This window comes from Ambystoma mexicanum, chromosome 6p (assembly GCF_040938575.1).
Source record: "Ambystoma mexicanum isolate Mex_15411 chromosome 6p, UKY_AmexF1_1, whole genome shotgun sequence".
Lineage (NCBI taxonomy): Eukaryota > Metazoa > Chordata > Amphibia > Caudata > Ambystomatidae > Ambystoma > Ambystoma mexicanum.
The window spans coordinates 899,057,384-899,080,508 of record NC_090935.1 but is presented as its reverse complement, the minus strand read 5'-3'; positions in this window follow the sequence as shown (position 1 = coordinate 899,080,508).

The following is a 23,125-nucleotide window of genomic DNA, read 5'->3' as shown; positions in this document are numbered from 1 at the left end:
CTGAGGAATTACCGTTACCGCCACTTTGTCAGATGGAATTTCCACCTGATCACAAGTGTTGGTGACAATGTAATTTCCCATTTATTTCTTGTCCATTGCAGCGGAATTACCGCAGCAGAATGACTGCTGTGGTAATTTCGCCACGTCTGACTTTTTCTTTGTGTTGATTGGGAAGATTTACCTCCAGGGTTTTGCTAGAGGTAAATCCTCCTCTCAAAACTAAGTCTCATAATTTGGCATAGTTTTAAAACTGGTGGTTACTCAGTTAACGCCAATTTTAGCACTTACCATCTAACTCGTAATGAGGCTGATTGTATCCACTGACAGAGCCACACCAATCCCCTACAACTCACAACAATTGTGGCCTGCAGCCGCCTATTAGTACCACACAGTTATTCTCCTGTAATCATCTAATCTCACCGGCATATGTGCAAAAGCTTCTATATTCAATATTGTCTCGCATTGCATACCAGTGTCGAAATAAAAATTGCATTCCTTATAAGCACTACAGAATTATATAACCATATATCTATCTCTTCAAGGTGGCTTTAAATTGAACAGGAAATGGACAGATTAGAGGAATAATAATAATAATAATAATAATAATGCATAATGGGAATACAATAATGGGAATGCATCCGACACATAGTGAAACGTGTCGCTGCCATCTTGTGTGCATCTAGTTCAGTGAATATCTTTGTGAGCCGGCCCGTAGCACACTTTATTACACTCTTTTAATCATGATCTGAACTGAAAGTAGGAGTAATGGAAACTTTCCAATGTTGCCCTATTAGCCGTTTTACTAGTACCATCACCATAGTTAGACATGTAGTGATCAAGTCACGCTTTTTATGTTTAGGTATGACTACCAGTAGATACACTTTAGGTGACATTTCTACATTCCTTTTGTATATTTCAGTAAAGTACTACAGCACATCATTCCACACTTCCCGTATAGGAATACAAGCCCAGACCCTGTGTAAGCAATCAGCATTGGAATAGGAACACCTGGGATGTGATGCATCCCCACTTCTGTGCTACAGGAGATAAATAGGCTGTGGGTGGTGAAAATTCAAAGTAAGTGTGTGAGGATCAACGGAAGCAGCAGTGAGTATAAACTTGAAGTTTATTGAAACGGGGCCTGCCGTACCGGACCACTCACAATAACCTCTAACGGCTCACTTGTCACGCAAACCAAGCTCCGAACAGAACAACAAGGAGAATGGTTTGCGTGCCACATCATTCTAAATGCATAAACTCTACAAAGTGCATCAGCTTAAATCGAGTATTCTTGGATATCTCTTTTGTATACTGAAACATACAAGCCCACTCAGTGTCCACCAGATTCTCCCCCAGATCCCTGCCACGCGTGCCTCAACTTCACTGTACTGGCCTTTGGCGTACAAGTTGGTATACAACCGATATTAGTCTACCAGCACTCACCAGCCCTCCGAGAATTACTACAGGATGTTCAGGTGGTATATCAGCAACACCTGGCCAAGTTTTGTGAATAATGTTTTTTTTGCGGCATAATTTAAAAATTACAGTTTCTGCACAAAATTCATGAATAAATAGCACCTTGCCATTCTATTAATTAAGAACTTACTGTTGGCTTGAACAAACAAGGGTCGACCCCTAATTTCTGTTGCCAGGGGGCTTATACTCATGAGCGGGGGATTGTAAATATAAAGCAAAGAATGAGTATAGAGCTACCCCTCCCTCTTGTATCCAGATCAACAGTTTATGTTCATCGATTAAGTTTTTATATGTCCCGATGAAAGCTCAATGGAACGCTCAAAAAGAGGATCGCCTGGATGTGTGAATTATCACAACAAAGGACGACACACCCTATGTAAACAAAATACTCCATAGAAACATCCTGTTGTGAAAAAACAAAGCAGAAAATACAACTATTTGACTTTAGCCGCCGGGCAATGCTTTGAACAACCACTGTAAAACTAATAGACTCCAACCACATAAATGAACAAACTTGAATAGATCAATACTCATTGGATGCATCGAAAGTGCTTGTACCCGCATACCCATACAGAACAACTATGTGGATTATTTTTAGAATATGTCATTTGCATACAAAGCACACCTCTTTAATAATCACACATTGCACGCGTGCACTTTAAAGAGCTGGAAATATTGCACCCCGCCTAAATGAATAAAATGCTATGTTGAATGTTATATGTATGTGAAATCGCTTTCCGTTGTCATGACTTGTGTGTATTGTGTATTATGAAATATTGAAAAATAAATGTAAATACTTTTTTAAACTAAAAGGATAAGTGAGGCTCAGTGCAGCATTTATTTCACATCTTCACTTGTGTTATAGGTGATGCAAGATCTGGATACAAGCGGGAGTGGTAGCTCTACATTAATTTTTTGAATTATAAGAACATACTGCTGTACATATACGCCATATCTATAGTAATCTACCAGAAAAAGACATTGGAAAGAAGATAGTGAGTTTCCCCATATATCTGAAGTGCATAAAAAAGCCATCTTGTGATGACAGCGCAGCTTGAGTACTACTAGTTGGCAAGAATATATATATATAAACGAAAGGGTGCCTGGCTATTCTCTGATCTATCCAGGTGAACACATATGTATAATAAACAAATGATCGTGCGGACCCAAATATACTGAACAACAGCAATATTTTAATGTAAATGCCTAGGTGAGGGCAATAAACATACAAAATGCAGTTAGTGTAACATATTTCAACAAAGTATCACAGGAAAATGAAAAAACAGATATTAACAAAACATAAATACTTCATACAGTCTATACACATTCATAAATGTACATCACGCCCCCTTTACATTTTGTGGGGGTTGTATAACAATATACAGGCTGAATTAGTCAGCGAAGTGAACAGTGTAGGAATAAACACAATATAGTTCTAAAGTAGTCGACACAATGTGTTTTGGCCATTGAGATCAATTGTAAAATGCAAAAGTTGAATAGACCTTCGTCAGGATAGTCAATTGGGATGGAGTACCATAGAATGGGATATCCTGTGATGATCTGCAAAGAACATGAGTGAGCATGTAATTATGGAGGGTGATATATTTGGGCTCTACAAAGTAGTTACAAAGACAACTCCCAAAGGTGGCTGTACCAGACTTGCTTACCGTGCAAGGGGCACTCAGGCATGTCTGTTTTGAATTCAGAGAAGCTATCAATCATCGATCAGTGTAGTGTGCCTGGATGACAGAACTATAACTGGTTGTTCTGAAAAAACCTATGGGACAAACATATTAATCCAGAAGGCAGTCCCAGGAGGCAAGGTCAAGTGACATCAAAACAGTAGTGCAAGGGATGCGTGAGTACTCACCCAAGCACATTGTGCGGGCCAGAAGCCTCTGGATCGGCGGGCTGTGTTCCTGAAAATGGAACGGGATGCAGAAATAGTGCGACAACGGTGTGTTAGCTACAAAAATTGCCTTATGATGAATTACACCGCCTGGACAGCATAATGATGTGGCTAGGCGGGGTGCATATCTAGATGGGCAATGATGGTGTAACCTTAGATTACTACATGTAGCCCACATATGTTGGATCAACCGTCCCAGGGAAGGGGCGGCAGAATGTAAACAGTGGAGCCTATTCGGACATGGACATGCAGTAGAGCGTGTTTCCAAAGTAAAAAATGCAAAAAATGCACTGTAAACTTACTTGCAGTTTCAAAGGAATTACACCGTTTCACCCTGGATCATACCAAGTGCAAGCAGATGGTAAAGTGCAGGGGCAGGGAGAGCGTACATTAAAGGATATTACCTGTAAATTGAGGAAAAGCTGTATGCGACCAGGGAGCATCTGCTGCTTTACTCGCGGAGAGCTCTGTGGGTGATGGTTTGCGTTTTTATGTGTTGTCAAGGCAACACTGCCTCCCAGACATGTTGTAAATTCGGCCATCTTAAAGTGGTGGTCATGCTCGTAGCACTGGATCACATTCAGGGAGGCGATGAATTATACTCCAAAGTTTTTCCCGAAGTGTTATTTGGAACAATGTTTTTAACACACATGAACACTTTTTGGGGTCCACCTTTTTTCAGTGTGGAGGCTGGTTCTTGCTCTGGTGCCAATTAATGGATGACCTCAAAAAGAGATATTCACAGAAGATTCCTCATACTATATGGGGGCTTCTGTCCTTAGGCGTGGGGTGTATGGGATTGCTGCCCATTACTGGGTTGGCTGTTTTGTTTCAGAAGAACTTGGGGCCACATTTCAGAGAGGAACTATTTTTTCTTCTTTTATTGACCTTCATAGGAAGTGTGTGGTCCCCGAGTTACAAATCACTCGTTGATGGCTCAAAAAACAAACAAAGTGTTCGTAAAAAATAATTAAAAACAAGGAACTTCATCCATAGTACAGTGTTTGTATGGTCTAGTTCACGGGGTATCCCTGGTTGATTTCTGGGATATCCTTGGTTAAAAGGTGGTCGACCGGTTTCGATGATGGCTATTTATCATCTTCTTCAGGACCGTGATTTTAGCTGGTCTAAGGGAGATCAAGGGTAGGTGAGGGGCGCGGAGGCCATCATCCCATCTACCTTATAACAGCTCCGGCGTGTGCAGGCTGTTAAACGGGTTTTTAATTGTCTGTGGTAGCGCGTCTCTCGAGTCCGTTTGTCTTCGAGCAGCCGCTTGTGTCTGGCCTCAGGACGCCGTGGTTCTTGCACTGTTTTGTCACGCCCCTCACCTACCCTTGACTCTGGGTAAGTCTCTCGTAACCAGGACTAATGTCTGGCAGAGAGACTCCCAGGACCCCCCTTGTCAATTTGCATATTTAAGTAACTTTGGGTCTCACCCTAAGTTACCAGGGGAATCCAGACGTGGACCCCTTGCTCACTATTCTTAGAGGGGCACAGCTCCTCCCTACTGATGAGGTCCAACCAGACCGAAACACGTGTCTGGGGATGCTGTTGGTACTCTTGTTCAGAGGGGAATTGCCTAGCATTTCGGTGCTGGACTGCCCCAGGGCAGGACAAAGACTGATATGTTTGGGATATTTCTTCTCTGTGAAAGATAGTGAGCTAAAGACTCTGGGTAAGTCTCTCGCAACCAGGACTAATGTCTGGCAGAGAGACTCCCAGGACCCCCCTTGTCAATTTATATAACACAAGCAGCAAGTTTACTGTTCCAATTAAGTCGTTAACTTTCAGAAGACTGCTTTGGAAAAACACTGGCAGACACTTCTAGTGAATAATTTGATGGTAGGTCTTGTGTAAAGTGAGCTCAAAGAGTTCCCACGAGGGGGTGTTTTGATCGGGGAGGGGCAGGAGCTGGGTGGGAATGGCCATAAGGATTATCATGGCCATGAGCAGTCTATGGGTGGGAAACTACCCAAAGAACACCTACACCTACAAGCTGTGTGTGTCCCTCCTCATATGATATTGCTCCCTATCTGTACTATAATGCAAACTTTTTAGGTTATAGGTGGTGCAAACAAATACACTAAAGAGGCTTGAAATCTTGCTTTCAAGTGATCAGTCGAGATAAAGACCTCTCAGGGTTCTCCTCATCCTTGTATATTCTTTTAGTATCTTCTGCATACTTAAAGTTTCCAAGCCTATCCAATGTCTGAAAAAGACGCAACAAGCTGCTGCCCTAATAATCTGATAGTAACATGTGCTCTGTCTAATTGCATGTCTTTAAGTCGAACATATGTTAGTTTGTTCCTTTTACAATTCCACACCATTCCACCAATCTGCACCAAATGTTTCATAGTTTCCTGTTAGGACCCTCCAGACTATACTGGTCACATGACATTTGGACACCACATCCCTTTACCCGAATTTCAGCCCTTTCACACATGGGACGGTTGCCTGAAATCGGCGAAACATAAATGTGGTCGTAGAAGGACTGAACAAAGCATATTTTAGCCATTTCGACTCAAGGAACACAACTCATAGGTGGCAAACCACGTTTCAAGGCCCTAGGGCGCCCCGTTTCCAAGATATTTCCCCCACAAGACACTGCACCGCACCAGGGTGGGGCAAGAGGTGGGGAGAGCGCACAGAAGGTCCCAGTATACTGCAGCACGCAAAATCTCACCTCCACTCCACATCTGCGAGCCACACAAGCCTATTCTCAATGCAGTTTACTTCAGAGTGCACAGTACATCAATCAATAAGCGACACGGAACAGCGACCTACAGGATCATTGATTTTCAACAATTGATGAGCGTTATCATGTCTGTGTACAGAACCGTACAGAGTACAGGTACTTTTTGCTAGTATGTCATAATACCCTTAATAAACAATTTAGATGCTTACTTTACTGCAGCTCTGGAGAAGACAAAAAGCAAATTCTCAGTAAAAAATGATGAATCTCAGTGCACACCATGTGGACAAGCACAGCGGGGATAAGCAACATACGCATTTAATTTCCAAGCGGCCACTGCCGCTACGCATCTACCTATGGCGAAGAGAAGGAATGCTGGGAAACTATTGAATAAAGAAAGGTTCTGGTATTTTGCATGCGTTGCACCAAGGAATAATGTCACAGCAAAATCCCGCCCACCACAATAGCAACGACCCTCTACCACTTGACATCAATCATTCGCTGCAATTGGATTGTGGCAGTGACTCTATGTAGGTCATCACAATCTCCGGGTCACTAAGTAAGCGAGGTTGCCATCAGCATCAATCACTAAGCAGGCTGGTGGTCGTGATGTGTATTCTCGCTTCCACTGGCAAAGTTCTTCATTCACTCCTACAAAGGTCTGAGTTGCAATGTCTGAGCTGTAGCACTATAGTCAGGATAAAAGGAAAGTCAGTTTAGTAATAACTGCTCGGGGTGGTGCACTTGTAGAAGGCCGCTGAGTAATAACTGCTCGGGGTGGTGCACTTGTAGAAGGCCGCTGAGTAATAACTGCTTGGGGTGGTGCGCTTGTAGAAGGCCGCTGAGTAATAACTGCTCGGGGTGGTGCGCTTGTAGAAGGCCGCTGAGTAAAAGCTGCTCGGGGTGGTGTGCTTGTAGAAGGCCGCTGAGTAATAACTGCTCGGGGTGGTGCGCTTGTAGAAAGCTGCTGTGTAATAACTGCTCGGGTTGGTGCGCTTGTAGAAAGCTGCTGAGTAATAACTGCTCGGGTTGGTGCGCTTGTAGAAGGCCACTGAGTAATAACTGTTCGGGGTGGTGCGCTTGTAGAAGGCCGCTGAGTAAAAGCTGCTCGGGGTGGTGCGCTTGTAGAAGGCTACTGAGTAATAACTGCTCGGGGTGGTGCCCTTGTAGAAAGCCGCTGAGTAATAACTGCTCGGGGTGGTGCGCTTGTAGAAAGCTGCTGTGTAATAACTGCTCGGGTTGGTGCGCTTGTAGAAAGCTGCTGAGTAATAACTGCTCGGGTTGGTGCGCTTGTAGAAGGCCACTGAGTAATAACTGTTCGGGGTGGTGCGCTTGTAGAAGGCCGCTGAGTAAAAGCTGCTCGGGGTGGTGCGCTTGTAGAAGGCTACTGAGTAATAACTGCTCGGGGTGGTGCCCTTGTAGAAAGCCGCTGAGTAATTACTACGCGGGGTGGTGCGCTTTTAGAAGCCCACTGAGTAATAAATGCTCGGGGTGGTGCGATTGTAGAAGGCCACTGAGTAATAACTGCTCGGGGTGGTGCGCTTGTAGAAGGCTGCTGAGTAATAACTGTTCAGGGTGGTGCGCTTGTAGAAGGCCGCTGAGTAAAAGCTGCTCGGGGTGGTGCGCTTGTAGAAGGCTGCTGAGTAATAACTGCTTGGGGTGGTGCCCTTGTAGAAGGCCGCTGAGTAATTACTGCTCGGGGTGGTGCGCTTTTAGAAGGCCGCTGAGTAATAACTGCTCGGGGTGGTGCGCTTGTAGAAGGCCGCTGAGTAATAACTGCTCGGGGTGGTGCACTTGTAGAAGGCCGCTGAGTAATAACTGCTTGGGGTGGTGCGCTTGTAGAAGGCCGCTGAGTAATAACTGCTCGGGGTGGTGCGCTTGTAGAAGGCCGCTGAGTAAAAGCTGCTCGGGGTGGTGCGCTTGTAGAAGGCTGCTGAGTAATAACTGCTTGGGGTGGTGCGCTTGTAGAAGGCAACTGAGTAATAACTGCTCGGGTTGGTGCCCTTGTAGAAAGCAGCTGATTAACTACTGCTCGGGGTGGTGCGCTTTTAGAAGGCCACTGAGTAATAACTGCTCGGGGTGTATTGTAGAGGGCCGCTGAGTAATAATTGCTTGGGGGAATAACTGCTCGGGGTGGTGCCCTTGTAGAAAGCTGCTCGGTTGGTGGTCAATACGCATCTCAAAGTACTGCAAACTCTCGAAAGTGAGAGCGGATTAATAACTCCAGACATTTTTCCAACCCACCTTTTTCAGTAACTCCTGCCAAGTGCACATTGTTGCAGCGTTGCCTGTCTTCCAAATTCCTATGATAAGTTACATCTTGCCACTGAGGATCTTAAGCATGGCAATGTCATTAGTGTTGAAACTCAAACCATCCTCAACAGGTGGAATTCTGTTTGCTCCCAGTTGGTCACTGACTCAATGTATCCATATCTTTCTAAATGAGTGAAATGTTCTGCACACGTGAGACCAGTGGCGCTAATAACTGCTTATTACCTTTCAGTATTAAACATGTTAAATCTCCATTGGAAGGGTTTCTAGTATCCAACACCACAGCATCACTTAAATCCTTATTTCCCCATATGAGGGGCGTCGCTAGGGGGGGGAGCTATTGCCCCGGATCCTTCGCTTGTAGCCCCGGATGAAGTTCACGGGACTACAACCAAAGGCTAGCTCCAGGCTCGAACATTATTTGCCTGCAAAGGAAATGGAAATGACTAGGCTGACGGCAGCACAGGTCTGGTTAGTAGTTAGGTAGATGCAGGCCAGGAGGCAGCAGCAACGTTTGTGATTAGATTCAGAATCAAAAACACAACACGACACAAACATCGTTACCTCCTGGGCTGGCCAGCCTGCATCTACTCGTGCTGCTGCTGCTGACTTTCCGTGGCCGCGCAGACTTCGCTTGCGCATAGGGAGCTGAGCCACTGCCCGGGCCCAGCGCACGTGCCCTGAGTCTCTCCCTTGCATGCGCACTTGCGCAGTAGCAGGTGTGAGAGACGCCCCGTGCCTGCAGACAGTGGTGCTATGTGCGAGGAGCTCGAGCTGCCACCACCTGCCTGTGTGACCCTCCCGGCAGTTACTTACCAGTCCCAGCCTCCACTGTGAAGAATTTAAGAGCTGCCGGCCCGGGCCCCATACCATGTGCACCTAGCCTAGGTAGGTAATATATACCTATGTTACAGCCCTACGTTTTGAATTGGAGCCAAACCGACGTTATTTTAGACAGTTCTGAGTCAACGGTCTAAAATAGCGTTGGTTCGGAGTTGAGTTTTACAGACTGACCCTCTGCCCCCTCAAAAGAGCCCCTACAAGCTGTGACACATCTTCAGCCTGGCCCTGTTTGTGCTCTGTGGCGTCATATCAACTGCCGTCAGTCATTTCCTCGGGTGAACACTACTTATAATGGTGCGCTTTGCCTTAGGTGCTGATTTACGCGGCTGCCTACATTGGCCTCTTATTTTCTCGTAACACCCACATTTGCTGCAATCCATCTAGCTTTTTTCAGTTGCAGTCTATATTGCCACCATTATAAGTGCACAGCGCCATGCATGGAAGGCAACAAAGATCAAACCAATCCAATCTTTAATATGCAGTCTACTCCTCTTCTTATTGGATGGCCTGCTTTAGTCAGTAATGTCTGAAGACCACAATCACGACACGCAGGGCTGGGGGAGCGTGGACCAAATGAACACACACACACAAACGTGATGCTGCAGTTAAACTCAGTTGCATTACAATAATGTTCTAAATTATTTTCTCACTGCCCACCCACCACCCCAATGGCGAGTCACATTACCAATGCATCCTTGAGAACAGGAGCCTCAGCACCCAGCATAGAACCCAATGAGAGTGCAATGAGAGTGCAAGGTGAGCATCCATTTTACAATCAACGCCACCTTACACCGGTCACTAAATGCCCTGGATCTAATAAATGGCAATGGCACGGACAACCCAAGTTTACTAGACTGGGAACAGGAGGAAGCTCACCATGCCCGTCCCACCGCCACACCCTAACCCTCTGCCATCAATGGATTACCGAGGAGCGCAAACTTAAATAAATGTGCAAGTGTCCCATTGAAGAATACATTCTGAATATCTGGGAGTGGGAGCTGTGGTTTAGACCATCTACTCGACTACCATCTTGACCACACCCCTCTTTGAAGCAGTGACTTTGTGCCTTAAAAAACAGAAAAATAAAATTAACTAAATATTCCTGGCCAAGTTACAAGGATGCAATCCCGGTATGTACAAACACGGGACATATTGGATGTTCAACCACAAGTGGACAAAACACTGCAGTGTTTATGCTAAACAAAAAACAAAAAACCAGTAGCACACATGAATACACACACCACTTCCTCTCACCCATCTAACACTACCACTAAAACAGAAGTCCTAAAAAATGGAAGCAAAACATCTCACACATAATTCCATCCCATGTTGGTGAGCGATATCCCCTACCAATGTCAAAATGCCAAAGCAGCCACGCCTAACTTTGATGTAAGCATATTTTGACTAAACTGCATGAATATTGCCATGGCTGGAGGAACTGCAGAGATATGAGGATGATGAATAATGCTGCTACTCAAATTGCGATATCATTCAAAAATAAACCAAATTCGACATAGGTCATACAGATAATGGCTGCTCACTGGTTATAAGAAAAGGTACCAATACATATTACAGAACCCAGAGATGCCCTTAAGCAAAATAAAACCAGACATTCATCTACACGCTTTATCTAATAACTGGGAATACTTGTTACAAATAAACTAGGCCAAAGCAGGGTCTGATGAAAAATAAAGGTATTTAACCACAAGAGAAATGCTCACGGTGAAATTATTTAATTAAAGTGTCCTTTATGAAGAAAGCGTTCGATGAAGAAAGTGTTCGATAAATCAACAAAAATGTTCTTACAAGTTCAGTGGCAATCTCACATGGAAAAGTGTCTAAAATGTAAAAGGGCCCCATACATAAAGGGTGCTTCTCCAAGTGCACTGTGGGCTTCGCTAACCAATTCCACCTATCAAAAGACGCTCTGAAGGCAATGTTTTAATTTAATATTTAGTTTTCCCTCTACCCTCCTGTAAGAAAGGATGTCCCCCTTCCACCGTGGGACCAAGCCTGCTACCATCTTTGCCAGCAGTAGCAGAGGCTGAGAACATGCTAAGATGTCCGCTGTGTGCTCGGCCTTCCTGGAAACTGCCCACTTTGCCTGGCTGCCTGGTGGCACCTTCCAGGACCTCACAGCCTGATTGGCTGCTGCCCCCGGCAAATGCTGAGGCGCTGCTGAGCCGTGAGGTGAAGCCGGGCCCACGCATTAAAGTGCTGCGTTTAAGGGCAACCCTGTCTTTTCCCTGTCCATGCCTGGGAGTTGCCCTAATTGCCGACTACCTGCATGTTCCTGGGGCACATGTGATATTACATCAGGTAAGATGTATGCACTTGAAGTTGTTGGCCCATCTTTAATCATTTACTACGTCTCGGCTGCTTGCCGTCTCCTTTCTGCGAGAGCAATCACCTACCTTTACATTTTCTCCCATATACATTTTATGACTCCTGATCTACCTTCACCTAACTTCATCGTGCCCTTATTCAGCCCGGAACAATTATATCACTTTTTGTTGCCGATCTGAACAACGCCTTCCAGTTCTAATAACTACACCGCCATGGATCTCATACTGCTCCCTGTGTCATTTTCATGATCTTCTGTATTCCTTTGTATTCACTGTTGTGTTTGCCCATGTAACACCAATGGTTTTCACTATGCCGCTGATGCAGCGCCCAGGTCCGTTAGTTGCGCTTAACGCATGTTATTTGATGAGCTCTATACCTTCATCACCGTTCGCACCCATAGTCAACAGCTTTTGCTTGCCGTTTATATCATCGCTTAGGCTCACTGGCTTATGATAGGCTATGAGTATACCTCTTCTATTATACAGTTTTCACCACTCTAATGACTTTCTAGCGTTGCCTCTCAACTGTAGTCCCTACCCTCCTATCTTTGTCTTGACGGCAATAATTGGCTGTTTTGTAATGTCCCTAACACTCTGTATCCCACTATCTTCTGGCGCTCATTTGCGTGCTTAACGTGTCATTTCTGCATGTTAGCAATCACTCTATAGATCAACCGATGTACCCCACTTCAATGTATTCAATGCACATTTTCGCCTTTTCACCCCACTACAAGCAGAAACATCCACTTACACTTACTCTCATCAACCATCATTACATTCTATACATATACTGTTACTTATCTTGCCCTCATATGTACCTGATGTAGCTCCCCGCAACAAGAGGCGAGCTCTCCTAAGTATATATCCTTTTACTTATCTTGTCCTCATATTTACCTGATGTGGTTTCCCGCAACAAGAAGTGAGCTTTCCCAAGTATAAAGACTGCCACCTATTATGTCCTCATATGTACCTGACGTAGTTCCCCGTAACTATAGGTGAGCTCTCCCAAGTATATATTTTCTGTACTTATCATGTCCCCATATGTACCTGAAGTAATTACCTCTAACTAGAGCTGAGCTTCCCCAAGTATATATTTTCTGTATTTACCATGTCCCTATATGTACCTGATGCAGTTCCTCGCAACAAGAGGTGAGTTTTCCCAAGTATATATACTGTCACTTATTAAATCCTCATATGTACCTGAAGTAATTACCTCCAACTAGAGCTGAGCTTTCCCAAGTATATATTTTCTGTATTTACCATGTCCCTATATGTACCTGATGCAGTTCCTCGCAACAAGAGGTGAGTTTTCCCAAGTATATATACTGTCACTTATTAAATCCTCATATGTACCTGAAGTAAATACCTCTAACTAGAGCTGAGCTCTCCCAAGTATATATTTTCTGTACTTATCATGTCCCTATATGTACCTGATGTAGTTCCCCGCAACAAGAGGTGAGTTTTCCCAAGTATATATACTGTCACTTATTAAATCCTCATAAGTACCTGAAGTAATTACCTCTAACTAGAGCTGAGCTCTCCCAAGTATATATTTTCTGTACTTATCATGTCCCTATATGTACCTGATGTAGTTCCTCGCAACAAGAGGTGAGTTTTCCCAAGTATATATACTGTCACTTATTAAATCCTCATATGTACCTGAAGTAATTACCTCTAACTAGAGCTGAGCTCTCCCAAGTATATATTTTCTGTACTTATCATGTCCCTATATGTACCTGATGTAGTTCCTCGCAACAAGAGGTGAGTTTTCCCAAGTATATATACTGTCACTTATTAAATCCTCATATGTACCTGAAGTAATTACCTCTAACTAGAGCTGAGCTTTCCCAAGTATATATTTTCTGTACTTATCATGTCCCTATATGTACCTGATGCGGTTCCTCGCAACAAGAGGCGAGCACTCCCAAGTATATATTATTGGTATTTTGAATGTCCTCATATGTTCTTGCCTTCATGTATGTATTCTCCTGCACTACCCAGGCCGAATGTTTGCCTGTGTCTGTATTGTTGTAATGCACTTACTGTAACTATGTTCTTAAGTCTAAGCGCCTTGATGCCCGGGGGCTTTGCGGACTATATAAATAAAAAACCAAACCAAAAGTAGAAAAAATTAACACAGTAACACTAATCTTACAAAGAAATAAAAAACATCAAACACAATAAAAGATGCATACATAGTAACATACCTTGTTAATAATGTAAAAAGAAATATTATCTGGCTTCACAATGATCATTATTTAATCCTTTAACCTATTAAAGAAAAACTGTCCGTAAAGGACATGCCAAAATAAAAAAAGATATGATATTAAACAGGAGAGACCACATAAAAGTAAAATACACCACAAGCCAACAAAGTGCAATCTTCCCTTGGCAAAATCAAGATGGTTGCATTTTAAACATATGCCAAATTTTAAAAAGGTCACTCAACCTATTCTGGTTAAAACTGTTATGAATTTGTAACTTGTGTATAAGGGGTGCTCTAGGGCTCGCAATAAGTATGTCACCACCAGTAGTCCAAAAACAGTGCACACGGGGCAAGAAGTAACTCTGTTTATTATAGCTTGGTGAGCACAAATCAAACAGCACAATGGAACAGAAATGGCTGATGAGAGCTGACAAACTGGCTCACAACGGACAGTAGTTTTATACTGCTAATACAATGTGTGTACAATTAGAAACAGTTCCACTTCAGACTTCGCATCTTCTTGGTTCTCAAGAAGCATACTGGTTAAACTACGTCATACCCCTATAGCTAGACATACATTAGTTCGACATGATTGGAGCAAACAGCCCTAGCCCCTTTCAGCCCATCTCCCCGTGTGGTACCACTTTCTGTTCCACCACGCAAACAGTTTGCAATTAGCAATAACATAATTGTGCTGACCTTCGTCTTTATTCATCTGCCATTGCCCAGCACCAGAAAGGAAGGAACATGAGCCACCCTGAACTAGTAAGAAGGGAGACATTCACACAGCACCTGCAAACTCTGTTGTGTTGTCGGAGCTCCTCTCCATTCCACCTCCTCGTTCCCAAGCCTGCTGGCCAAGGGGCGATTTGAAACCGCCTTGGTACCATGCAAGTAATTCTCTGGATTAGGTCAATTTCCCCAACTCCAACGAGTAGCCATGGGACTGGCTCACCGACCTTGATTACATCACTTGCTGCTGTGTCCAGTGACTGCAGTCTGCTGGAGACGAGCAGCCTGAATTCAGCTCCCCCCCAGACCATGGCGCACAGGCGATGTGATAAAAAAAGTGAGCGAACGAGGTGAAGCCCACTTACGGTGCCCCCATGTAGAGCGCGTACCGGCAGCTTTGCCTTTCTCGCATTTGTGCAGCTCCTTCCCTTAGGTGCATGGTGTGTTTTATACAAAGTGCCCCCCTCTTCCTCCCTTCCATGCCTGGTTCTTGGGTCTGGCTACATCTCTTTGAGGCCTCCATTGTCTCCCCCCTAGAAGGTGTCCCAACCCATCACCCTTATTCCCGCAATTGGTAGGTGCTCCCCCTTGTCTGGCGCTGAATCAGCACCTCCTTTACACTTGTTTTCATGAACCCCCCAAAAAATAAAAACAAATATTAAACACATAATACAATTGACATTTTAAAATGTTCCTGCAAGAAAGAAAATATGAAACAGTTGTTAAATCGGCCCTACCTACAAGCACATAATGGAATAAAAAATGCTTCAGAAATAAAACATGAAAACAGTTCATAAAAACCTGGCATACTGGATACAATTCCACCAAGTGAACATACTTTAGTTTCCTTTAATAAAATGACCGGTTAATTGAAAATGATCTATATAAATCCACAAAAAGAATGGAATAACTTCAAAGCAAATATCTACCCAAAATGCCTACAATATCACGGATTTCATCAAAACATAATACAACCCCAAATCTATGCATATAACAGTTACTGAAGCAGTCCTAACAGCTCTAACAATACACATTTTAACTCGTAAAAATATGTTTAGAGAACACTAGTCACGTACAAAAAGTACATTTATCATTTCTATATTTTCAAATCAATTTCAAAGCCTGTTTCCAGAAAGCCACCATAGCCTGAAAAATAAAATAAAACACATTACAAATGATTTAGCAATTCTAGTTTAACAACCACAGCTAAAAAGTGCATACATGTAAATCAAATAATTTCAACGCACATTAAAGTAACAGAGCCATGTGCTCTGAAGTCTACACACCAAATTACCATGCGTGCCCCCATAAATGGAGCAATCAGAAACCCTCTTCCAACTACAGATGAATTAAGTTAAAACAATTTAAGTCACAATACATCACTTTCACTTTGTTACCTGTGCAGTAGTTCTAGAAGCATTCACCCACTCATTGGCTACAACCCTAATACATAACATACCAATGTCCTGGAATCAGTCACAATAGTTAAGGTTACTATCTATAAACAGTTAAACTATATCAATGCTGGGATTGCAAAGTTAAGGTTTAATGTAATGTTAGCCTCTAAAAATAACATACAATACCACCAATATTGTCAGAGCCTTGACTCACCTTCAGAAATTGTAGTAAAGTAATATCAGCACATGTGTATATCCTAGCAGTGTACACCAACCAAAAACAAACATACATGGCAAGCATAGCATAGACTATAGCAACACAAAACATTACTATTTAACTAAGCAGAAATAATGTCCACCTTAAATTAAACTGCCTCATAACATACACAGACATCCCACATTTTCTAGCTCATAACATATACTCTTACTACCAACTTCGTATCACATTTCACCCCAAACAACGACTAACATTGCCATGCAAAGTGCAAACAGGTGCATGTACAAGATCATGAAACATAAATAACACATGCAGTTCTATAATTTTAGAGGTCCAAACACTGTCAATGAAAAATACTGAGTAATGGCAGTCAAATATGGCATAATATCACATGTTAAACTCTATACGATGACATTGGGGACACTGGGAGCCCCAGCAAGTAATCACTATCAGCAAAGTCTACTGAAGAATGACACCTCACAAGTGTAATTCACAGAAGTTCAAAATGTTCATAAAAGCTGCATAAACCAGTGCATAAATACACCATAGAACAACCTTAAATGACATGTTAGTGTTCCAACAGGTAATCACCCAATGAGGTGTACTGATGAGGAATGATGCCCTAAAAGTGTAACGTTGATGACCATTTTGCATCATAAATAACGAGGCAGAATTATAAAAATATCAACTTTTAACATATAACACATTTATTCCATGTGCCAAATCAAGATGAGTGACATGTTTCAGGTTTCTATGATCTTCATAGAAATAGTCACAATTTCTGGCAATTTAGGAACATTTGAACATGACTGCACACCCAAAACGTGCCATTGTGTAGCTTTTGGCTAGCTTTAAAACTATGCAAACAAATTGGGAGACTCATTGTTGAAATCTTATCAAATGGGCTAAAGTATAAATATGCCACCCCGTTTTTCTCCAGAAAGGAAGCCGCTCCTGCCCTACTCTCTTTTTGAAGTACTTATAGCTGTTTGGGTGGGAGCTGGGTCCCTCCTGACGCCCTCCACCCTTCTCTGGAAGGATGCCCTTTTGAAGGAGCTCAGACAGACACCAGTACCAAGCAAGTGTCCATAAATACCAGACACATTCCAGAGTTCAGTGTTGTTGCACTGACCATCCTATCGACAGCTCCGTTCATTCAGTGTCAGCATGCTTCCCTTCACCTTCCTGCAGTCGCAGCACCCCATCTAGGCCAAATGATGGCGCATACAGCTGTGTGGGGCTCTTTGAGGAATTCGCACTCTACATTCTACATTTCCTGTTGCTCCTCGCTTCGACTTTCACCTGAATAATGGCCTGCAGGCTTTCAGCATCATACGAGGTGAGAGGAACAGGTGGGGTTTCATTTTTGGCCCGCAGCGTTATGCTTTGTGTGGGAAACTTCTCAGAGACACTAGAGAAGACTTCTGTGAGAAAGTACGAGGTATTCATCCACCTGTCTCGTTGCCCTAACAGCAATATTGTTTGCCCAACAGAAAAATGTCCCATGTCCCGGCAGGCCTGCAGAGAAGAGCACCTTAGCAAGTGAGAGTGATGTTTGAGATGGATCTCACCCTTCCAACTAACATACTAAGTAGGGTGAAGTGAGTGCCTGGTTAAACCTAGCCCTGGACGAAACTTTCATGCGTTGCAAAACCCTTTGGAGCTCATTGTCAGCATTCTACGAATTTATGCCACAGCCAGCATTTACGTTATGCCAGTGTAAACCGCAGGTGTATATGCCGAATATGAGATCCAAAGCAGAATGGCAGTACCACCTTGTAAGTCCACATAAGGTGTAAAAACATAGCATACACGGCCTGCGTTTTTTGCGCAATTATGATGGGCTGCATCACATTCATTTCCGGGTCCTCACAAACTGCTACATATCCGATCGGAAGGATGCGACAAGTGGAACCAGAATGCCAAGGAAGCACGTCCCCACCCACCCAAGGCCACCCAGCACCCACCCAAACTCCCATTCCCACAGCATTGAGCCCAGGCAAGGGCTAACAACTGTGGTGTTAAAGGAAAACACCGCCCAGGACTCCCCGACACCTCCTGCTCCCAGGACTCCCTTGACCCCAGGTCCGCCTGGCAATCTAGGAGATGTCATGTGGTCCTATGGGTCAGTGGTTTCCGCAGCCACCTGCACCAACTAGACAGGGCCACATTCAAAGCAGCCACACAATGTCTCCTTCCTTCCTCTTCTTTCCCCTTCTAAATTGGACAAGTATTTGTGCTGTTTCTGATGGCCGGCTTTCAGTTTCCCCTGTTGATTCCCGCTTACTGTATTTGAACCTGCAAACCTCATCTATGGACATGGCCCAATTAGTTAATTGCATTGACTTTGGACTATTTTAGAAAGTGCCTTGGACTCTCAGTTCAGACCTTGGTTCTGTATTAAACAGAACGCCTCTCGTACACACTCCTCAGTTGATGTTCAATCAATTCTGAAGCATACTGCTGTAATGTTGCATGTCCTTGATAGGTGTTTGCAGAGGTGGCGTGTGGGAAAGAGGTTTGTGCCATCATTTGTCGGTATACACTTACTTCTACCTGAAAATGTTGTGCATAAACCTGTCACGCAGCACAAGGCCATAAATGCTGTCCTGCTGATGCCCATGTCCTTGTGGGTGTCTTTCGATCCAGTTGTCCTCATCATAAGGCTCACCATCTGCGTTGGCATGCTCAGGTATGGGGATGTTGCATCACATGCCCACATTAACCAACATTCAGCACATGGCGTTGATTTGGCACACCTTTACTGGGTGGTACATGAATGCCCTGCCAGATCGGTGCAGGCAGCTGAAGCAGTTCTTGAGTTCTTGAATGCAACAAAGGCCTTTTCTATGATGGTGGGGGTGTGGGTATTGTTGTAGCTGTGCTCCCGATGATTGGCTGGATTGTGCAGTGGCGTCATCAGCTAGCAGGGGGGGGGGGGTTCTGGCATCATCTGTGGAGGGCAATGAATAGATTACAGTCTTGTGCCTTCAAGCGCACGGTGGGTGGTACTGGGTTGACATACTTGTAGTGACTGTTCCCCCAAGCACCAGTGGCAGACCGGTGACATACAGGAATCATGTAACAGTAGAGATTGTCCATGTATAGGCCCATGGTGCATGCATGGTGTATTCTCACGGTTTAATTGGGGTGTCCCACCTGGCATGCATAACCTCAAGCTGGGTTGTATGGAGGGGCTTGCTGTGTAACATCACATGTCATTGGATTCTCACTAAAACATATCTACAGAGGTGTAGTGGTCCTGTAGGCTGCTATCTTGTTCTTAGGAGCATGGTATGGTTATTGTAAAGATGCATGGGTATGTGATACTGGTCAAATCAACTATAGCCATGTGCTTAGTCACACAGGCAATTGTGAGTGACATGGGTTGGGGCAGGAGTGGCATGCTGTGTTTCCGAGCAAGTGTTGTGCTTGAGATGCAAATTAGACATGTTGTTGCATCTGGTGTGCATACATGGAATTTCATTTACCCTCTGAACTGGGAGTGGGCAGATGTTTCTAGGTGCAGTCAGTGGTTTGGGAGCTGTGGGTAGGCATACATACATCAAGAATTACAATGTGCACAGCAGCTACTTCACAACACTCACATTAACACTAGCATTGCTCTAAGCTCCTATTAGTCAAAACGTTGTGAGGTAGTAAGGCTGTGTTATGTTATGTTTTGTTAGGTTAATTTCTAAAGCGCACGGTCACTCGAAGGTATCATGGCACTGGAGAGAGAGACCATATACACGCCAGGTGTCAAGGTCACAAAAGTACTTTACCTAGAAGAGCGCGGTTTTGAGCGCGGTTTTGAGCGCTTTTCTAAAAGCCAGACGGTTCGAGAGTTTCCTAATCACGGGAGAAGACCGTTCCAAAGATTGGCCTCAGCTATGGAAAAGGCACGGCCACCTATCCTTGTGCATTGAAACCTGGGGACAATGAGAAGATCTGCAGTAGAAGAACACAGGGAGCACCCAGGTTGGTATTGAGAGAATTTAGTTTGAAGGAACTCAGCGCCTTGGGAGTGGATAGCGCGATGAACTATGCACATGGCTTTAAATTTGATGCGCTGGCTGACCAGTAACCAGTGGAGGAAGCATAGTACCGGGGAAGTATGGGCTCCATAGGGGGTACCATTTGCCATCCGAGCAGCCAGATTTTGTAGACGCTTCAGCCGCTGTATAAGGCCGATCGGTTGGGCCAAATCCTGCGAATTGCAGTAGTCTAGGCGAGATAGGAACAAAGCCGCAACCACCGGGGGGCAGAGAGGTTTGGGGATCATAGAAAGAACTTTTTTCAAGACCTTAAGCTGGTAATGGCCTGCCGGGCAGACAGACGCGACTTGGTTTGCCATAGACAAGGAGGCAGAGAGGATAACCCCCAGATTTTTCACCTTGCCAACCGGACTAGGGAGCGAGCCAATAGTAGAAGGCCAGAAAGCGGAAACCCAGAGTAAAGGATGAGGGGGACACCCCACCACCAGGACCCCCGTCTTGTCTCCATTCAATTTGAGCCAATTGTGGTGCATCCATTCACCAACGGCCATCAAGCAACTCCGAAGGCAAGACGACACCTCAGCTCGATCATGGTCTAGCCGGATCAAAATAAGGGTGTTGTCGGCATAAGAGCAGCAATTGAGGCTGTGGGAACGGATGAGGCACACCAGAGCCCAAATGTAGATATTAAATAAGATCGGAGACAAAGACAAGCCCTGTGGCACACCACAAGTGAGGTTGCAGGGGGTAGAGAGGAGAGGAAGGTGAAGGAGTGTTAGTGGAATTTTAATGAGTACTGTGATGGAGTGCAAGAGGTTTTTGTCGGCTGTAATGATTGTGTGCATGTATGTAGGAGTCAAAGTGATTGTAAATCTGGGACTCTACATTTATGGCTGCATAATACACGTGTTTATCTGGGATGTCATTTGGGGTCGCCCCTGTGGTATCCCTTGCTTCCCCTGTGGTCTCCTTTGCTACCACTTTTTTCTCAATCCGAAGCTCTTGGGCTGTGGCCAGCACCATGTGGCTCTTTGTTTCTGAAGTGGCTGGCTTTCTTGTTCAGGCCTCTTAAAAGAACAGTGTGTTCCACAAATGTAACAGTGACCCTAAATAAGAAAGAAAGAATAGGAATAGTAAATAATTTGCCTTCTGGAATTCTATACAATTATTGCTAGACTCATTAAAGGATTATTTCAGGCTCACTTCAGGGGGTGAGTCACTGATTTAGTCTGTCTTAAACACCTCAAATTCACAATGCAGACAAAACGTCCAAAACACATCTAGAGTAGAATAAGCATCCTTTTTGGATGTATTTTGCTTTTCACAGTTTGCAGTTATAGCATGTTTTTTTGTCTGCCGTTGTCTCTATTACGATCATTACAAGACATTCCTTCTTGGTGACCTCAGTCACTTGACAAATCCTTGTGCCTAAAAGCTTGTGTACAGTGTACAAATGTTTGACGATAGCACACAGGGACCCTTGATTTCATTGTACCACAATTAGTGCTGTGTTGTAATGTCTCTATCTTTCCTATTTCCCTGGCTTACTGTTAGGATGTTTGCATGCATGAGGTAACGAGTGCCCAGAGTACGGGATGCTGTATGAGTGTGCTGCCTTGCCTGTGTTACCCTGCCAATGGTATGCATTTTGCCAACCTCTGAAGCCTGTAAAGTAGATCCACGCAGGCTTGACATGTGGCCATATTTGTACCAGACCTACAGATGAACTGGTCTCCTGTTAAATCTCAGTTACCAGTTTAATGGTATCCACTACAGTGTAATTTGCTTTCTGACTTTGAGAACATTTAGACATGTAATTGCTAATTTTACTATAGCCGGTAAGATAGCTCAGTGGGTTGAGCGCTCACTGCTGCAATGTGTGTGTAATCTGCAGGTTGGAATCCCGGCAAGGCCAATTCAGCCTTTCATCTTTCTGAGGTCGATACATGAGTACCAACACAGGTTGGGTGATATTGTTTGTACATTTGTTCTATATAATGCTCTTAAGCGGAAGTGCTATATAATAACACATCATTATCGTTATCGTTTGGCCTTGGACGTCTGCTTGCATTCACAGTAATTTGGTAATATGGGCCTACACATACTGATATTAACGATACATATGGTGATCCATTCTTGTATGAAATGTATATCACATTACAGTGGTATCGCAACTATATTTTTCGTAGTGTACTTTGGAACAATGCTATGGGATGCCAGTTCCTGTTTTGGGAAGGGGCTGAAAGGTCGTGTGTCATCGCTTCCCGTGTGGTCACTTCGGGGTGTGGCCAAATGACATCACTTCCTGTGATGTCATCAGAGGTCAAGGGTTGTGCGATGTCACTTCCACTACTCCTGGCTTTTTGGTGAAATGACTTCCCTGGTGTTCATAATTAAAACAATCTGAATTGAAATCAAGTTTTCATACAGGGTCGCAGCATAAGTCAAATACTTGTTAGACTAGAAATGTGTATCTAGGAATGATTTCTTATTTGTATTTGTTTACCGTAAAGCAACATCTGCTTCTTTTCAAGGAACTAAAATGCTGCACAGCCCCACCATAATGGTCTTTAAACACTACAGTTGCTGTGCTGGGCTTTCCAGCGCGCGGTATCTGGGCAGAGCTCATTACGGCAGCCTTAGGGGATCCCTGTTGCCGACATGGCTGTTCTGTGAACACACTCAACACTCGCCCTTTTAATCGGGAAGCCGGTGATTAGGGCCATGCTCTGTTTAATTGGATGAACAGGGACTGGAGAACAGACATTAAGCGGCCTTCTTGCGAGGCAGCCCCTCGCCTCTCAGCCCTAATCATGGCTCTGGGCGCCTCGCCAAAGACAGAAGAAGACGTCATGCGGCCAGTTTTGAAAACTGTAGCGGTCTTTTACAAGACAGCCTTTCCTCCCATCACAGGTTCCCTCTTTGGACCTCTTTATGACCTTGGCAGTAACGGCAAACACACACGGAACGTAAACCTCTTTTTATCACTAACAAGAATATGGGTTTGGAGATATTTGCCTCATGCAGTGGCGGAAATGG